A 20,002-nucleotide genomic window follows, 5' to 3' on the forward strand; every position below is an offset into this window, starting at 1 on the left:
TTATAAAATCAAAGAAGGGACTAGCAATTTTCAGATTCTGCAACAAAAATGATTGGAAATTCAGATTTAGCAATCATAAGATTTTATAACAGTCTATGGGTACATGAAAAAAATCCACAAAAGCATAATAGATTTAAATTTCTATAAATGATCTAGTCTGAAACATCATTTTATTAAACTTCTACAATTTTTTTAAGTTAATCTATTAAGCTTAAAATACCAGAGGTCTTAAATTAACTTTAGGTCAGCTTTCAGCTTCTGTTATGAGTTTTTAAATTTTCTCCTTCATCTCCCACCCTCCCCACTTATCCATTTAAAACATGCACCTTATTTGAGTGCAATGTTTTTCACTTAGTGTGAAGTTTAACATACGTTGATAGGATACAGATTGAGTCAACAATTGTTTTGGGGTAGGTAGGAGTGTGCTGGAGGCCAAACTCTAGTCCTCCCATCTTACACAGGGAAAAGTTTAGGTAAGTGATTTATCCAGCATCACATAACCTGTTAATGGCACTTTGAAAGGAAAATCCAGGACAAGGTGCTTTTTTTGACTGCTGCTACATGAGGTCCCTCCATCATATAACACATGAACAAACAATGGACAAGCAGCAAAACATTTCCCCTAGCCATGACATCATCTATTATAAGAAAGAATAAACATAAGGAAAATGGAAAGTGCATGATTTTTAAGTGCATTCTTCCAGGTTTCAATCCAGATTTTGATCATTTATATGTTTACAAGTTTCCATTAGGTCAATATGCTTCATTAATCTTCCTGCTTGCTCTTGTGAGAAAAATCTAATGGTCAGGGAAAAGTGGGAAAGAGATGAGCAAGTAAATGATTTGCCGGAAAGATTAGAAAATCCCTGTTAGAATCAACTCTTTGTATTCACACCAACCCCTAACTATCCATCACTTTACCCAACAAAAACAGAGAGAACAGACAGTAGCAAAGAAATAAGACAGTCTTCTAATACCAGGCAAATGTAGAGTTAGTTATCACCCAGCTGGGCCAGAAATAATGGATGGTAGCCTCACCGTTGCACACCATCCCTAGTATCAGTTCCTTTTCCTTTATTCTCATTACGAGTAATACCCACCTACAAGTGAGAAGATTTTCTCCCATTGTGAAGAAACTTCCCAACAACTAAGTTGGATGTTTTCTTTTCTGAAAGGTTAGATCTCATGTATAGATAGAATTCTCTGTTTTAAAACTTCATGAGGAGAGGGGCCCTGTGAAGATGAATTATTCCTCATTCTCCTCAATTTAATCCCCTCATTCAGTACCCCCTTTACCATTTCTGACTCCTGTCTTCCTTCTCTGTTCTCTCTTTCTATTTTACACTTCCATTTTATTCCTGTCAACTCTTTCCCTTCTCTTTTATCACATCAGTCTTTAGTAGTATATTTAATGTTTCTCACCAAATTGACGAAGCTTTGATTCTGAAATTCTAAAGCCTTGATACTAAATTTACTTTGCTAAACAAAAGATAGGTTTACAGTTAAGAACTTCAAATGGTCTAGCATCCCTTCTCATACCCATTCACCAAAAAAGAAGGCTATATATCTATCTAGAGATATTTTGTAGGTCTTAATTTAGTATACATGCAATTTATGTATACATACACATTAAAGAATCTTCTGGATCTGTGTAAGGGTCTTTGAAGTCTCTTCTAAATGTTAATTTCTCTACTAATCCAGATGCCACTGCTCTTCGTGACATTACAGAGAGGTCACTGAGCACCATCCTTATAACCCTCCAGAGAAGAACAATGGAATGCCAGAGCAGAACGTTTTTTTAATTATTATTACCTAACCCTTTAGTATTCTTTTTTTCTTTTCAAGAAAATCCAGTCAAGTCCTAGGAGGTCTTACCATGAATACTAATTTCTCTCTAGCTCAGTTAGTATTTACCCGCTACGGAGAAACTTATCAATGTATCTGTGTTCACAGATTTACACATTTCCTGTTTTATATGATTATTCCCCAGAGGAAACTACCTTGAGCCTCTGCCTAAACTGATCTTTTTGGCCTTCTCATGATTTTGCAGTTTAAAGAATCACAGCTTTTACAAATGAACTTCCCTCCTGATTTAGAATTCTAAGAGCTCTAACTATAATTAACCTGTATATAAACTATAGGGATTTGGAAGGATAACAAATGTTAGAGACTGTAGCTTTTCAAGCTATGTATTTCACAAACAAAATGCCAGCTTAAATTAGAAGCTGGAAAAATATTTTAGTTTTAGCAAAGCAGATTTTTTAAGTCTGCTAATAAAAAATTCATAAATTCTGGAGGAATTAATCTAAAATATTGATATTTTCCACCCAAATGCATCAGATAATCTTAATTTGTTACTATTTGGTGAGTTTTAATTTTGCTAACATGAAAACAAGTTTTTTGACACTGGAATATCTTATTTAAACATAGTTTTATAGAGTATAAAAGCTCAGTCTTACATACTGTGCATAAGGAAAACCCATTTGTGTTTAAAATAAAAATTTCTCAAGATATTTTAGGTTCTTGCTCTGTACAATGAATTTAAAGATAATTTATGTTCTAAGTATAAAGTTGTTTGTATTTATTATAGAAACTTTGAAAAAATACAAAAGAATATAAAGAAGAAAGTAATTGATAATTCTACTATCCATACCACCACTGTTGATATTTTCATCCAGTCTCTTGACCATGCATATATTTTGAAATTCCTTGTTTAGACTTTCACTGTTCTGTTTTAAGCAATAATGCTGCATGCTGAGGCATGACTTGATTTTTAGCTATAGGGAGGAAAAACAGAAAAACCAAGAAAGAGGAACATGGAGGTTGCAGAAATCTCTTGCTTCCTTTCCTACTGACTGCTGATACTACTCCCCTATGCCTTCCTCCCTTAGAGGCATTCCCTAAAATCCTCAAATAGAACAAAAAAAACTCCCAAATCTGAAAAGCATTATAAGTGAGCCTACTGCTATTCACTATGAAGAAAAGTCAACATTCTATATATGTGGATACCTAGGCAATTTGTGGATTTTTGCATTTCTATCATCATCATCTAAGAAATCATGAATAGCTTTTTTAAAAAGAAGAAAAAAAATCTTTTAAATCACCTGAAAACACCCTTTAAAGTCTAAAATGCATATGACCAGTATTCAGATCCCCTCGCAATGTAATAGTTATTTTCCTCAGTTTGGCTCACTTTATATTTTCAGTTTAAGACACTTACTGAATTTTGGTAAGTTTGAGTAAATAATACAGTTTTCCAGGATAAATTGCATCATTCTTAAGGCAATTAAGTGTATTTTTCCTTTCCTGTAATTTCATATGGGAGAACACATTTGCTACAACCTATAGTACCTATAGTAGCACTACAGGCCTATAGTAAGCACTAGACTGTGAAAACAGCACAGTCTGTCAGCCTCTTAAGAGGATGCTCAGTGTCTCCTTAGACCTACTTTCATTGAAGTCTCCAAAAATGACATCATTGTGCCCTGTGATTGTGCTATCACTTCATCACCATAAATTATAGCGCTGACTATATGTATCTACATTTTCCCATTTCCAGCACTTTGGTGGATTAGATGCTGCTATGGTTAATTTTATGTGGCAGCAGGCTAGGCTGTGGTGCCCAGCATTTGGTCAAACATTAGTCTAGATGTTGCTATGAAGGTATTTCTTAGATGTGGTTAAAGTAGATTTTGAGTAAACCAGATTACCATCATGATGTGAGTGAGCCTCATCCACTCACTTGAAGGCCTTAAGAGAAAAGACAGAGGTCCCCTGAAGAGGAAGGAATTCTGCATCCAGACCTGCTTTGGGAACTCAAAACTGTAACATCAACTCTTGCTGGAATTTCCAGGCTGCTAGCCTGTCCTGTGGATTTTGGTCTTGCCTGCCTCCACAGTCTCTTGGGCCAATTCCCTAAAATATCTCTATAAACATAGACATACACATAATTTATAATGTAACATAATATAATCTCTTTCTCTGGAGAACTCTGACTAATAAAGATACCCTGAATGACAGTCTCAACTAAGATAACTAAAATGCTTGGTAAAATATTTTTTAAATGCGTCACTGAGCTCACACAAAAGAGAGGGATTTTCAGATCCCAAAAAGTAAGTGAAAACAGGAACACTGATAAGTAAGCATGTTCCAAAGCTAGCTTTCACTCTAACAGTTTCCATCAGACTCTGGAGACCCTGAATCTCAACTCTGGGATGATAGTCAGGGATTGCCCATGGTGGGGAACCTGCTAGGAGAATCTCTGTATAAAGATGAAAACACAAAGGGCTACATCATTAGAGTAAAGATAAATTTTTAAAAATGCACCCTGTCCGAAAGAGGGATGCCATAGCAAGGATATTTGCCTATCCTAATGTTGATGCTGGAAGGAAAGAAAGAAAGAGAGAGAGAGAGAGTGAGAGAGGGAAGGAAGGAAAGAGAAAGAAAGAAAGGAAGGAAAAAGAAAGAAAGAAGGAAGGAAGGAAGGAAAGAAAGGAAGAAAGGAAGAAAAAGAAAGAAAGAAAGAAAGAAAGAAAGAAAGAAAGAAAGAAAGAAAGAAAGAAAGAAGAAAGAACGAACGAGAGAAAGAGAAAGAAAGAAAGAAAGAAAGAAAGAAAGAAAGAAAGAAAGGAAGGAAGGAAGGAAGGAAGGAAAGAAGGAAGGAAGGAAGGAAAAAAGGAAGAAAGGAAGGAAGGAAGAAATGAAGAGAAAAAATGAAAGGAAAGAAGGAAAAAGGGAAGAAAGAAAGAAGGAAGGAAGGAAAAGAAAGAATAGAAGGAAAGAAGGAAGGAAGAAGGAAGGAAGGAAAAGAAAGAATAGAAGGAAAGAAAGAAGGAAGGAAGAAGGAAAGAAGGGAAGAAAGAAAGGAAGGAAGGAAGGAAGGAAGGAAGGAAGGAAGGAAGGAAGGAAGGAAGGAAAGAAACTTCCCTAAGAATTTGGAAGCACAACTAGGTCTCTCACAGGAGACCTTTCTATCTGAATTCATACCACCTATGTGGCTCCCCCAAATTTTAAATGCTAAAATAGAATATTTCAATATAAAAGAACCCTAGAGTAACTTGACCAGAAGGAGCAAATGCAGATCTTTCCTGCATAAATTCATCTTCAACTTTGGCTTCTAAGAATCCCCAGAGATAAAGTGCCAAGACAAATGAGAAGCTCCCAGAAGAAAAATATCTTAAAGCCTAGGAAGAAACATGGTACTATGAAGTGAAGAGCAAAAGAAGCAAGCAACAGACCTCAAAAGAAGTCCTGCAAAGACATCATACTGACATTATTAGTGACCAAATACAAATTTTATATGCTTAATGAAATAAAAGGGGAGCTTGAAAATATTAGCAAGGAACAAGAAACAGGAACATCCAAGCAGATCTGATATGGAACCAAACAGTACTCTGTGAAGTGAAAAGTAAAACAATTTTTTAAATGGAAGAAGGGGTTTAAACAGCTGTTTAGACCCAACAAAAAAGAGAATCAGTGAAGTGGAAAATAGGTTTCAAGACATTTCCAGAATACAGTCCAGAAAACAAAGAGACAAAAAAATATAAAAGAGATGTTAAGAGTTTTATAACTCCTAATCAGAGTACATGAAGGAGTTAATAGAGTGTGGAGAAGGCAGTTTCCAATGAGATAAAGAGATAATAGATGAGAATTTTCTAATATTGTTAAAGACAACAGTGCTCAGATCCAGGAAGCCAAGTTCATCCCAAGCATGATAAATAAAAGAAATTCACATTAGAACTATGGTTGTAAGAATGCAGAACTCAAAAAGGGAGGGAAAACTTTAAAAGTAAACAGAGAGGAAAGACAGATCACCTGTATATGAGCAGCCTTAGACTGAATATTGACCTTTCAACACAGCAGCACACACACACACACACACACAGCAGAATCATATCATCAATGAGCTGAGAGAAAATGACTATGAATCAAGCATTATATCCCCAGTGGAATGTCTTACATGAAAGAGTGTAAAATAGGAGGAGGGTATAGCTCAAGTGGTAGAGTGGATGCTTAGCATGCATTAGGTCCTGAGTTCAATCCCCAGTACCTTTTCTAAAAATAAATAAATCGAATTACCTCCCAGCCAAAAAAGAAAAAAGGAAAGAAAAAGAAAAAAGAAAAGTTTAAAAACAGTAAAAAGAAAAGTAAAAAAAAAAAAAGAGTGTAAAATATATTTTCAATCAACCAAAATTAAGAGACTTTAACATTTGGCAGATCCTCACCAAAGAAAAATATAACTGATGTACTTCAGAAAGAAGGAACTAATAAGCAGATATACAGATAAATCTAAATAAATGTAATTATATTAACAATAATATATAAACTGTGGGGGGAAAGGGATTAAGCTAGAATTGGATTCCAGAACTAGAAAAGGATAATATTAAAAGAATTCTAAGGTCCTCATGTTGTTTAGGAGAAAGAAAGATATTGATTAACTTTGTTTAAGTGAAAACATTAAAATAGCCAGGCAAACACTAAAAGAAAAGAGATATGACCATAAACAAAACAAAATGACAACCTACGGAATGGGAGAAAATTTTTGCAAAAGATGAAACTGACGAAGGCTTGATCTCCAGAATATATAAGCACCTTACAACTTAATAAGAAAAAAACAAACAACCCAATCCAAAAATGGGCAGAAGACCTAAACAAGCAATTCTCCAAGGAAGACATACAAATGATCAATAGGCACATGAAAAAATGTTCAATATCACTAATTATCAGAGAAATGCAAATCAAAACTATGATGAAGTATCACCTCACACCAGCCAGAATGGCCATCATTCAAAAGTCCACAAATCACAAATGTTGGAGAGGCTGTGGAGAAAAGGGAACCCTCCTACACTGCTGGTGGGAATGCAGTTTGGTGCAGCCACTGTGGAAAACAGTATGGAGATTCCACAAAAGACTAGGAATAGACTTACCATATGACCCAGGAATCCTGCTCCTGGGCATATATCCAGAAGGAACCCTACTTCAAAAAGACACCTGCACCCCAATGTTCATAGCAGCACTATTTACAATAGCCAAGTCATGGAAACAGCCTAAATGTCCATCAACAGATGACTGGATAAAGAAGAAGTGGTATATTTATACAATGGAATACTATTCAGCCATAAAAACTGACAACATAACGCCATTCACAGCAACATGGATGTCCCTGGAGAATGTCATTCTAAGTGAAGTAAGCCAGAAAGAGAAAAAAAAATACCATATGAGATTGCTCATATGTGGAATCTAAAAAAAGAACATAAATACAAGACAGAAACAGACTCATAAACATAGAATACAAACTGGTGGTTGCCAAGGTGGAGAGGGGTGGGAAGGGATAGACTGGGAGTTCAAAATTTGTAGATACTGACAGGCATATGTAGACTAGATAAAGATTATACTGTATAGCAAAGGGAAATATATACAAGATCTTGTGGTAGCTCACAGTGAAAAAGAATGTGACAATGAATATATGTATGTTCATGTATAACTGAAAAATTGTGCTCTACACTGGAAACTGACACAACATTGTAAACTGACTATAACTCAATAAAAAAAAAGTTAAAAAAAAAGAAAAGAGATACAAAGAATATAACTTCCAAACAGAAAATTTTCAATCAATACAAAAGGATCAAAAAAAAAGAAAGGAGAAAAAAGTAGAAATATAAAGGACAAAAAGATGGTAGTAATAAATCCAAGTACACTTACCAGTATTTTTTATAATATAAATGTACTAAAGAAGCCAGTTAAATGATGATTGTCAGAATGAATTTTAAAAGTTACATACTGGTTTACAAGACATTCTTAAAACATAAAGTCATAGAAAGGTTGAAAGTCAAAGGATGGAAAACCAAATATTAACAGAAGAAAGCTAATGTGGCTAAATTATTATCAGAAAAAATAGACTAGGGCCAAAGCATTACTAGAAATGAAAAGAATTGCTAACTAATTCACCAAGAATATATGCCAAGTCTATATCTATATGTACCCACAAATCATATACTTCCTTTTTATATCAGAGAAAATCAAAGTTACTGCCATTACCATTGCTGTTCAGTATTTTATTCAAAGTCCTAACCTGTATGATAATAACAGAAAATAAATGAAAATTTTAAGGGTTAAAAAAGAAAGATTAAAAACTGTCATATTTTACATAATATTATTGGCCACATAGAGAACTCAAAAAAAAAACCTGTAGGTAAATTATTAGAATTAATAAGAGAGGTTTTCAATCAATATACATTTCCATACAGCAAAATTATCAATAAGATAATATAATTGTAAAGGAATACCATTATATAATAGCAAAAATATAATAAATCTAGGTATAAATCTAACAAAGTTGTGCACCTCATTTAGAGAGAAAAATTATACCTTATCAAAAAAACATTAAAGAAGACTTAGAGGGGTGGGTATAGCTCAGTGGCAGAGCACATGCTTAGCATGCACAAGATCCTGGGTTAAATCCCCAGTACCTCCATTAAAAAAAGATAAGATTTAAATAAATGAAGAAATATCAAGTTGTTAGTAGGAAGCTTTAACAGTATGATGATGTCAGTTCTCATTATATTGATTAACTCCAGTTCTGATGAAAATTCCAACAACATTTTAAGATCACATATAGCCAAGTCTCCGTAAGAAAAAGTACAAGGTAAGGAGAATTGCCCTCTGAGTTATCAAGACTTAGCAATAAGCTGCAGTAAGTAAGACAATGGGATACTGGCAGAGGGCTAGACAAACGGACCAAAGGAATATGATAGCGAACCTGGAAATAAATCAAGGCACATATAGAGACTTGCTTTTATAATATAGTTGGCACTAGAGATAAACAGAGAGAAGATTCAATCAATGGTACTAAGAAAATTTATTAAACAAAAACCTTAATCAGATCCCTACCTCACACCATACACAAAAATGAATTTCAGTTGGATATTAAAGACTTAGATGTGGAAAGGCAAAATTATAAAAGTTTTGGAAAACAATTTAGGAGAACACCGTTACAACCTCACAATAGGGAAAGGTTTCTAAAATAGGAAACAAAAATATCAGCTACTGAAGGGAGATATTGATAAATTCTACCATAAAATTAATTACACAGTGGATTACTATATGACAATAAGAATGAAGGAACCACATTGTATGAATGTACCACAATTAATTTAATACCAACATTAAACATGGTGTTGGGAGAAAAAAAAATCACTGGAGACTACATTGTTATATATATTATACAATATAATATGCCCTATATTATTTAGTGATATGTAAGTAGTAAAAGTATGAAGAAAGCAAGCAAATGAATAAAATACAATTCAGGATGATCATTATTTCTGGTGTGTGTTGGAGAAATGCAATCCAAGAGGGCACAAAGTAGTCCCCTTACAGATACTACTGAGATTCTTTTTTATTTTTTTCAAAATGTAGCTGCTAGGATATGAGCAGTCATTTTATTTCATTCTTTAAATAGTATAGATATATTTGTACAGTATCTTATATATATGATACAATTCACAATCAAATGTTAGATGTTATTTCTAGGACCTTGGCTAACGCCATTCACTTATTGATTTAAATTTAGTCCATCTCTGGATTGAGTGCTCCTTCTTTTTGGCTTATGACTACTGTATTCTAGATCTGGAGCTGTCCTTGTCCCTGCTCTACCATTATCAGAAGTCAAATTTCTATACTTTTCTGGTAACCTAAGCCTGAGGATACCAAGATCATAATCCTCCCTTTCCAGCAGTGTTTGCTCAGCCAGCAAGTGTAAAAGAAAAAAATGGAGTTTAATTATAATCAGATTTCCTTGAGCTTCTTTCCTCTAGTGATGTTCATATCAAATGACTCCAAAATAATTCAAGAGAGTAATTCAAGGTCTTGAAAACTAACCAGAGTGAGTGATGGAAAGGCCTGATGCCAGTATGTCACCTCTTTCATAGGCAGACCTTATCAAAATCACCTAATGTCTGTCTTCCTTTCAGAAGACCTTCATCTGTAAAATAGAAATGACAAACAATTGTGCTGGGTGTTCTTAAAAGCTGTGGTCATAAGCTTTCTATTAACAGAGTCTATTATCAATTCTGTCTAAACCTACACATTGCTGTTTTATGATTCCTTCAATGTGGAAGTTTTATCACTCTGACTCGTATTTTCTTTTTTCTTCTTAATAATGCGATATCACAGTCTTTACACCCTCACTCAGTGTTTGCTGGCTTGGACACACTCAGCATGGTCACACTTGCCAATAAGGGTCAAATATTTTTTGGTAGGCTTTAATAACTTTCATAATATTAATAAGCAAAAGAAAAATTATTTGAATTTGCAAAGGCATGAATAAACTAAAAGAAAGCATACTGAGAATTGGTGGGGAACAATGTTGATTCCCAAATTTATCTTTTGGGAATTTAAAATACACAATGAAATGACAGCTGTTCTAGATTTCCATCAGAGATTAGCAGATAAGTTATTATTGAAATTCAAAGTTGTGACATCTTTAGGTAAATATTTGCCCTTGATTTTCACAGCCTCTGATTCAACAGAAATCTGGAAGGGTTTACAGTCTGGCCCAGAGAAGATAGTTTTAAATCTACAGTTTTAAACTGGTGTTGAAAAGGAGCCCAGGTTGGATTCTGCCAGCAGGTCTGTCTGCTGCTGTTGCTTTTTGATGTCAGTGTCTAGGTCTTTCTGTCTCCAACCATGTTTCAGCCTGTCCTTGAAGGCTTTCTTCATCCCTCTTACTGAGCCTGCCACAGATTCAGTATCTACCATCAGAGCTCCCCTCTCACTGTACTTACACCCTGAGCTGATGCCTTTGGAGTGTGTCTATACTAAAGCCTAGCTATTGAAGACTTCAGTTAGCAAGCCGCAGAGCACACAAGTGCCTGCAGATCCAAGAGCAGAAGCATACCCCATAAAATAAAAAGCTTGGGATATCATTTGTTAGCACATGCTCAAGCCCTCTACCCAACAAGTGACTTCCCTTACACTAACACCTAGTCCCTTCTCCCTGATGATTCACTTGGGAAACAGGTCATCAAAGAAGAATATGGCCTTTGCACTAACAAGGACTGGGATGTCTTGTATGCAACCACTGCCAACCAAGCTTTCCACAATGTCAGTTAAAGAGCCTTCTGCACTCATTCTCCTATTTTGAAAGGAGAGAAAAAGAGGTGATGATCTGGTCCCTCCAGATGTGCTTTTCAGACCAGTGACAATATTAATCCTATGAGTTGGTTTTTTAAATTACTGCCACCTCTCCCACCACAGTGTATCTACAAAGTAATTAGATATCTTTTTCTATATATTAAATGGGCAAGTCTACCTCATAACTTTACAGAGGGATGGTGATGCCTTTCTTTGGAACCCTCATTCTGGCACCTGGTCTCCCTCACCTGCTGATTGATTTAGAAATCTGTCTTCACAACTTGTGTGTAAATTGAAGGCAGACTCACTTTTTTCTCCCTCCTATCAGGACCATAGTAGTTGTTCAATAAATATCTGTTGAATAGTCACCCCCCACCCCGCCAGGTCTAGAATACTAAAGAATGTCTCTTTCCCTTCCTTCTAAATCACCTGCCTATACATCCCCGGTGCCTCCCACCCTCACCCGGGTCCTTGTCATCACCCCATCTGCTTTTCTGTGAAGTTGCTAGGCCTCCTGCAGGGATCTAGGGTCTTGCCTGGAAGGTGGGTGTGGCCGGAGGTGGCAGCGGAGACAGGGACAGGGACGCCACACGCGCGTCCCTTCCCACTCCCGGGCTACCGCACGCCCCTCTCCCTCCAGCCTCACCCACTATCCCCCCATTCTTGCAAGGCGGGGGAGAAAGAGGAGAATCTTGGCCGCGGCCCCCCTCCCCCGCCTTATAAAAAAGAAATTGACTTTTGTTTGGAGTTTGTGAAAAGTGGGGCTCGGGGCCCAGTCAATGGGGCGCCCTGCGGTGCGGGCTGAGTGGAGCTAGCGCGAATCGCTCAGCCGCGGCCCCAATTAATCCGCCCTTTGTGCGGCCCGCCGGGCCGCCCCCGCCGCAGCAGCACCAGCGGCCCATTGTTCGGCCTCTCGGGGCCGCGGGATTTACCCTTTTCAAACAGCCGGTTTTGTCCACGGCAGTTCGAGCGGAAGTTTCTCACTGACAATTTGCCCCAAATAGATAGATTTGTCAGAAGCGACCTTCGGGAAGGAAGCAAAAAGCCACCGGCCTGAAGGTTGGGCGGGAGACTCGACATCCCACCCGCGGCCGCGCCGCCCTCCGTGCCCCCAGTCCGGCAGCCCCGAAACTCCTTAGGGGTCCCCGATCCCCCGCACCTGCTGAGCCAGACACTTCGCGGACCTGATCTCCGTTTACCCATCTGTAAAATGGGACAGCTTGGCGCTTTCAAGCCGTAAGTCCAGAGCTTTGGGTCAATTAATGTGTACAACGTTCATTTCCTTTCTCTCCTCTCACCACCTTTTAAAAAGCCTGTAAGCAAAAAAACCTGGCGAGACCTCAGGGAAGACGTGAAACAGCCTTGAAGGTGGGTCACGGTAACAAGTTCCGGACTGTGCACGTGTTGCTTCTCTTCTGCCCTCTGGCTCCTCTTTAACAAAGATGTCAACCGTGCTAAATCACAGGTGGTGCCTTTGAAAGACTGGCTATTGTCCTCTCATAAGTCAAGATATAAAACGCTTTGTACTGAATGGCCCGTGATCTGGAGCTCTCAACTTGGGAGTCGGGCTGTTAGATTTTTTCCCCACCCACCAGAGCCGCTCTTCTCCCAAATGACCTCACTTAATAAGCAAAATCTAAATGGGGAAGAAAAAAAAAAAACCAACATGCTGTTGATGAAAAGAATAGTTACTGATTTCTTCACACTTAATGGCAAGTATGAGTCTTTTAAAATACAGTCTCATACCAAACAGATCTATGAATTTTAAGTAGAACTGAATTGTATTAATCAGTTGATGGGTTTGTTCGTTTTTTATCACTAGAGGAGAAATACAAAGGTTGGGACTCCACAGCTTCTGTTTCTACTGTACTCAAGCAATCTCTTTCTTTAGTCCAGAAAATGTCCTGCCAGTTGCACATGAGAGAAAAATTGAAACAAAAAAAAATCTAGTTTTTGTTTATCCGTCAGGTGAATACACACTTCAGCATCATACAGAGGAAACCCTAGGTGGTCTTTAACAAGATTTCAGTGGTTAAGAGCTACAATTTAGAAAAGATGACAATACATACACAGTGTCAATAGTATTTAAACAAACATCCCAGACAACAGAATAATGGTTATTAACTATGATGCTTTGGACTTCTGACTAATTCCCCATGCCTGTCTGCAGCCAAACAGCTGCAGTATTTTTTCCTCCTTTAGTACTGTTTATGTGCATCATTTTAAAAATTACATTTAACAATCATATCCTTCAGAATAGTCACTCTGTGTGGAACAGAAGTGAGCAGTTTAGTAATAGCGACAAACCCAGTAGCAGGAATGTCTTTTATGCCAAAAGGACTCTACTCTGTTAGAAATCAACTCCTTCAAAAGATTCTACATCTCTCTGAAATGTGGACCACTGTCTGATGCTCTATGTCTTGCATCATGGTTTTACATGTCTAAATAAATGAAGCTCTTTAACCCTACTCACACTTACACAGTATTTTCAAAAGTGATTAAGTTGTATGGCTGTCCTAAAGTGCACCCCTCCTAGAGTTTGAAAATATTAAAAGAAATCAAAAGAGAAGCTAAGATTATTTGGCATAATTCCTTTCTCACTTCCAGGCAAATATTAACTTTTAAAAATTATTTTATTGATCGGGACATTAAAATGAATACATTCTTTTTATACTCCAGACACACAACTCCAATCCTTATTTAGCTAATGTAACTGGAAATACATATATTCAGGGATCCAAATATGCGCTATTATGAATATTTGGGTAATTACATTATTTTATTAATCATAAATGCATAGACTAAAGTTGAGTTACCTCCACTGTTTTCATTGTGGTTTAGCATTTATTAAGTATCTGCTTTGCACTAAAAGACAGTCAAAACATATCAAAGAACCTCAGCCTTCAAAAAAAGGCATCTAAATATTTGTATCATCTATAGAGAGAAACATGTTGTATGTGGTGTATGTGGGCATTTCAAATCTCTCATTATTTAATGTCCTCATCTGAAAGAAACACTAAATTTAAAATCAGTTTCATCTATTCCAAAATCATGTCAATTACACCTGAAATTTTAGAGACTGGGAGCAACCTACTTCCTGAGTTGTACACTGCTATACCTGAAAGGCCAAATTCACCTCCTCCCAGCAGGCAATCATCTTATGCCCTGAAGCATGAGATCTGATTACCCCTATCATCATCTTAGCTTGCATAGATACAGATGTTATTAACGGCTGTAGTTTATCCAACCCTTTTAAAAAACGCAGCTGCAGCATTTGACTTGGGGACCTCCTGTGAATCCCACTGGTTGACTCCGTCTTGCACAAAACATGTGGGGTTTGGGGGAGGGAGAAGAGAAGGGGAGGTTTGTTTTGTTTTGGAGGCTTTTTTTTTTTTGAATCAGACTTCCCTAAATAGCCACTCGGCATCTTTGTAAGTGATGTGAATTCTGAAATTACTTACTAGAATAGGAGGACGACAGAGCTGTGTGCACTAGATCATTTAGAAACAAAGCATACTAGAATATATGATGCTTTTTACTGCATTGGCAGAGATCAAATTTGTGGTCCTGATATACTTATTGACGGAATGTAGAATCATAGTTTATTCTCAAATATGTTAGCCACATTTAAACCGGGCTATCCCTTTTTACATAACAATTGTTTCATTAGTGTTGAAACAGTAATCTGGATAAGGCAGGTTCTAAACCTGCTGTGGAGGGAATAGAGGGATGGTTTTAAAATCTGAAAGGCCCAGATTGGCAATCCACACTGATCAAATTCAGTGATTAATTGTTCAATTTAATCATTGAGCTTTTTTTCAGCAACCACAATTAGTGTCTACATCATCCCCTCAACAAAACAGGAAGAAACCTTCACACATTTTCTATCGATTTGGACACAGCAAATTTTAAGTGCTGGCAGAGAGGGAATTTGAAGAAAAATCTGTCAAGTGGAAGTCTGAAGTTCCAGAAATACCGAACTATTGCTTCAAGTTGCACAAAACACTCTTCTTAATTCTGATTAAGAATTCTTATTCCAATTTCACTTGTGAGTGAAATTGCCTTAATAGGAGCTTCTAGAAACCCTTCTGGGAAATGGGAGGTGGCTCAATGCAGTGAAATTAATATTTCAAAGAGCATTAGACTCAGCATCAAGAGATCTGGGTTCTGGGGTTGGCCTCTGTCTCTAGATGAGTGACCTAGGACAAGCTTTGTCTCTAATGGTCTCAGTTTCCTCATCTGTAAAATGATGGAATTAGATGAGTACTTATTTTTAAGGTCCCTTGTGATTTGTGTGTACTATAATTCTGGGCTAAATAGAAGCCAAGTCAGATTGTGCAATTCACAGGAAATTAAGGGGTTCAATCAGGCTTAGGGGCCAATCTTTCCCTGGATATAGTCTACTTTCTTATTTCTCTAGTTATTCTTTTGTTTTAGAAAGCCAAAAATTACTTCATTGCTTCCCAAGGTTTGAGGATCTAGAGGACCTGTCCCTACTCGCTATCCTCTTCATTGCTGGGGCAGAGCAAAGGCTTACCTCAACCCTCACCTCACCCCTCTCCTCAAGCCTCAACTTCACTTGTGAGTACCATCAAGCAGGGTCGCTCATAAGTTCCACATTTTTCAAGCACTGCTATGTGCCAGAGTGCTAGGGGCTGAAGACTAAAGATGAATCTGTCTGCCTCATGGAGCTCCCTGTCTAGCTGGACAGCTAAATATCCCTTATGTCTCCTCTAAACCTTTTAGTCTTGCCATTAGGAAATAAGAACCAAGCAGCTTTATCTCTGTTGACCTATCTTCCTGGGGGATTTCTTATTCCTTTGTTCCTTGTAACATCTCTGGTTGTTTTTGTTTTGAATACATCTCAGGTTAGTCATCTTATAAAGAGAGAGCCCAGGTCTTAAATTAAAGCCATTTGACATGAGAGTCATGATAAATTCTTCCTGCAATGAGGCAGGATATAAATAACTAAAATATTGTATGTAGGAAATAAAGTAAGAGATGGGAGAAAGATGTGTCTATTTGATTGTTCTTGGGGCAAGATGAATATAAAAGTTTAGTGAGACTCTAGAAACTTATAATCCTCAGCCTGCCCAGACCTGAAATTTTCTACTGATGTGGCCCTGAGAGTGTGTGAATAAATGCAGAGATACAAGATTTGTTACTTGTTAAGGAAAAAGGGCGGGAGGAGCCCATCACATAGAGCATTGTCCTATTGCTGTTGCTGTTGGCACTAATACTAGATTGTATGAGAGAGGCAGGGGTGCAGAGGTGTTGTTAGTAGGGAGTAAAAGACAACTCTTAGCTAACAGAGTTCTAGAAAATTCAAGGAAAAACTCTGCAACTCTGCACGAGTTGGATTCTAAAGCACCTGAGTCTCTTTTCTGTATTGTTCTCAGTATTTCTTTATGAGTAGAGTTAGATAGGAGCCAAACAACTTGTAGAGAGATCCACAGCAGACTCGGGAGCAAGCCTGGTGAGACCACTTCTTGCATTTACATCATTTATCAAGCCCTCACTGAGCACCTACTTTGTGCTGGACACTGCTCCACGACCCATCTTCTCTCTCACTTGCCATCCATTGGGGAAGCCACAACCAACTATAGGTTGAATTATGACTTGAAAGCAAATGAAAATCAATTTTCTCCTTCATGTAAACAAACAAGTTGTGTCAGAATGTCTTTTGGAAACTGACTGTCAAACCTCAGCCAAGCTTAACTGATAGCTTTTACCATACATTTTCTTGGTCTGTGTATTTCTCAGCTCTGTATGTGAGATGAGGGGAATTTTAAAGGAATGAATCTCTAGAGGAAGAATAGCCTCTGAGAGGGGGTTGGTCACTGTTGGGGAGGAGGGTCTCTACTCTACACCAACTTTAGCTCTGCTAGCTAATGGAAAAGCTTTTCCTTTCTCCTTTGCTGTTTTAATTTAGAAGAATGGAGGGGGGCAGTTAATGGGGGAAATGGCACTATTTTTAGGGAAGCTAGCAAGTGGAGAGCTAGGGTTTGACACAGATAATCTGATGCTGGAGGGTGCTCTACACCCCTGCTTCTCTCATATAGTCTAGTTAACAGGACTATACTTTCCTTTTTAAGTGGATAGATAGGAAGGAAGATAGCAGAAAAGTGAACTATAATACAAGACAGCTTCCAGAGGCAGTAGATTCCCCTAACACATGGCCAGCTTTCCAGGGCATTTCCTGCCAGTATACCTGACTCCACACTAGTTTAGGGGCCTGTGTATACTTTTCCAGAATGTCCTGTGTTTTAGTGCAGTCCAAAGCACTTACTACCTTTTGTGTATTTGCCTTCCCTGTAGCCTCCTTGAAAAGGGACTCATGTTATTAATCTCTGGCACACAGTGGATGCTCAGTATTTGACGAATGGGGTGAATTGTTGGATAGACAGAGAGATTCCTAGGTCCCATCATCCTTCTCAAAGTCTTATTTCTTATCTCCTGGACCAAAATGTAAACATCCTGTGATAAAAGATGTCTTCCCTGTGTTTTTTGTTTTGGTTTTGGTTGAGAGCTCCATATTCACAAGAGGATAAATAGGAACTTAGGGGCTGTTTGGACCTGGTCAGAAGGGCTTCAGAACATCTGGGGTGTAACCACTCCCTCTCTAGGCTAAATTTATAAACTCATCCTTGAACTTAATATCTTCTCTGTAAAAAGGTATTTCTGAGACACATGGCACTTGCTCCTTATCAACTACTTCTCTCTGTGGACTCACAGGAAAAATGTTTGGAAGTTAAGGTTGAATACGATTTAAATCATTTCCCAGATAATGATCTGGAGCCTAGAGAGGTCTAGTCACTTGCCTAAATTTACACAGCTAGTTGGGACACAGCCTGAACCCCCACCTCCACCCCACCTAGGCTTCTAGTGATTAGCCTTGCTGTGCTTCCAGCTGCTTCTTGGGAAATCTGCAGGCGACTTTCTGCCTTCATACTTTGGCTGAAATTTTATGCACCACCAACTATGAATCAGGCAGTGTGCTCAAGCCCATGAATAGGAAGATGAAAAGTAGCAGTTCCCTGCTTTGCATAGTCTTTCTTCTTTGATCTGCACGCAGAGTCCCAAGTTTCTATGCCTTAGATCCAACATCCCTGTGTCCTGTAGCAGCTTTGAGTGGGCACTCACGCACCAGGATCCTCATGGACATGGTGGGCAGCTGGGCCCTAGCCCCTCCCATCCACCCTGTATCTTGTCACTGCCACTGCCACCCTACCAATCACGCCAGAAAGTCATCATGATGATTTCAGAACTGCATTGTGATTTATGCAAAGCATGCAGATAATTACAGCTGGGCGTGCAGAACGCAGGACGAACATGCTGTGGGTGTGTGTGCGCATACTGTTCCTTTTGCCAGGGCTAGATGTGTGTATGTGTGTGTGTGTTTCTATTCAGTGGAATTCTTCTTGACACCCTGCTTGATTCGAGACTAGTGGCAGGAGAAAGAGTGTATATTCCCATTTTGATTTTGAGACAATTTGTTGAGACGGGAATATTTCCCAAAAGTTTTGGTGCCTGCAAACTGAGCTGATAGGGCTTAAATTTCTGGAGTAGGGAAAGTGATAGATTGCACTCTCCAGAACCATAGTCCTCCTACCTCCAAGCCCCGGAATCTGCAAAGCAGCTTCCAGGTCTCCTTGCCACAGATACCTAAACTTTTCCCTTGGAGACAGGCCCGGGTCTAGTCTTCCACGCCGGACTTCATCTTTGCACGAGGTAAATTACTTGGACTCTTCAAGTTCTTTGGCCTTAACCAAGCGCCCCTCTTTGCGTCTACATGACGGTGGTGGTGGTGGTGGTGGTGGTGACAAGTGTATTTCTGGCGGGAGCCAGAATCCCAGGCTCCAGCATGGAGCCTGGCACGGTAACTGTGTTTCTCAAATGCCGTGGGGTAATAATTTCCTTTTCTAGGCGCGGAGTTCAAGTTTGCACTACGTCACCCGCAGGGCTAGCTGCGCACGCGTCTTCCCAACCTGGTTGTCCAAAATGTTTGATTTTTTGTCTTGTCTCCTAAAAAACCCGAAGGTTTAAGCTTTGTCCCACATTACTCTAATCTCGTCCCACTTCGAAAAACCAGGGAGGGATAACTTGAGAAGTAGTCGTCTCCCTTCTTGCTCTTTCGGAGTGCCCCCAACCCCCGAGCCCTGGTAGCTGCGTAGCACTAGGGAGGACCTGGGCTCTGGTGCGTGGCTTGCGCGGGCGGGGGCTCCCGGCCCAGCCAAGGCTGCTGCGGAAAGTTGCGGTCACGTGCTGCGGCGGCCAACAAGAGCGCAGAGCCGGCGCCCCTGAACCTCCGGGGCCGAGGAGCTGCTGCGCCCTCCGAGGGCTCGGGGACGCAAGCACTTACTTGCAAACACAGACTCTGATCGAAAGCCCGGGTTGACACCGAGTCTGGAGAAAGTGGGATGGGGGCGGCGGACAGAATTGCAGAGCGCTAGTATCGGTTCACCTCCTCCAGAGCGTGCGCGGAGGGCGGGAGAGCAGGAGGTGTGACCCCTGACCTTTGGCAGGGCCCAAGCCTGGAGGAGAGGCTGGCAAGCTCTTGTTCGACAAGTTCAAGCTGCTGGGAGAGCTTAAATAAGAATTAATCTCTTAACGATCGGGGATCACTACTCCCTCGGCGTGCGCTCTCCCAGCGCGGTGCAGGGACCAGGGAGCGAGAGATCACAGGAATCGCGGGAAGGAGGGCGGGAGGGGTGGGGCTGAGGCGAGGGAGCTCTCCAGAATCCCTGGACCCTGAGACAGGGGGCAAGCGAAACCTGCAGGACATGAGCAGCGGGAGGGAAAGCCCTGCCCTCCAGCCGCTCCAGTGCAGAAATAATGGTGGCGAAACAAGTTTGCCCTGCTCCAGATG

General features: G+C 39.3%; 1 protein-coding gene across 1 annotated transcript in view; it reads left to right on the forward strand.

Annotated features, from left to right (window-relative positions):
• The window catches only part of NR2E1 (nuclear receptor subfamily 2 group E member 1), a 103,729-nt gene that overhangs the window by 62,725 nt on the left and 21,002 nt on the right, over window positions 1–20,002 (forward strand). The gene's annotated exons all lie outside the window — the stretch shown is intronic.

The sequence above is a fragment of the Vicugna pacos genome, chromosome 8 (genome assembly GCF_048564905.1).
Source record: "Vicugna pacos chromosome 8, VicPac4, whole genome shotgun sequence".
NCBI classification, from domain to species: domain Eukaryota; kingdom Metazoa; phylum Chordata; class Mammalia; order Artiodactyla; family Camelidae; genus Vicugna; species Vicugna pacos.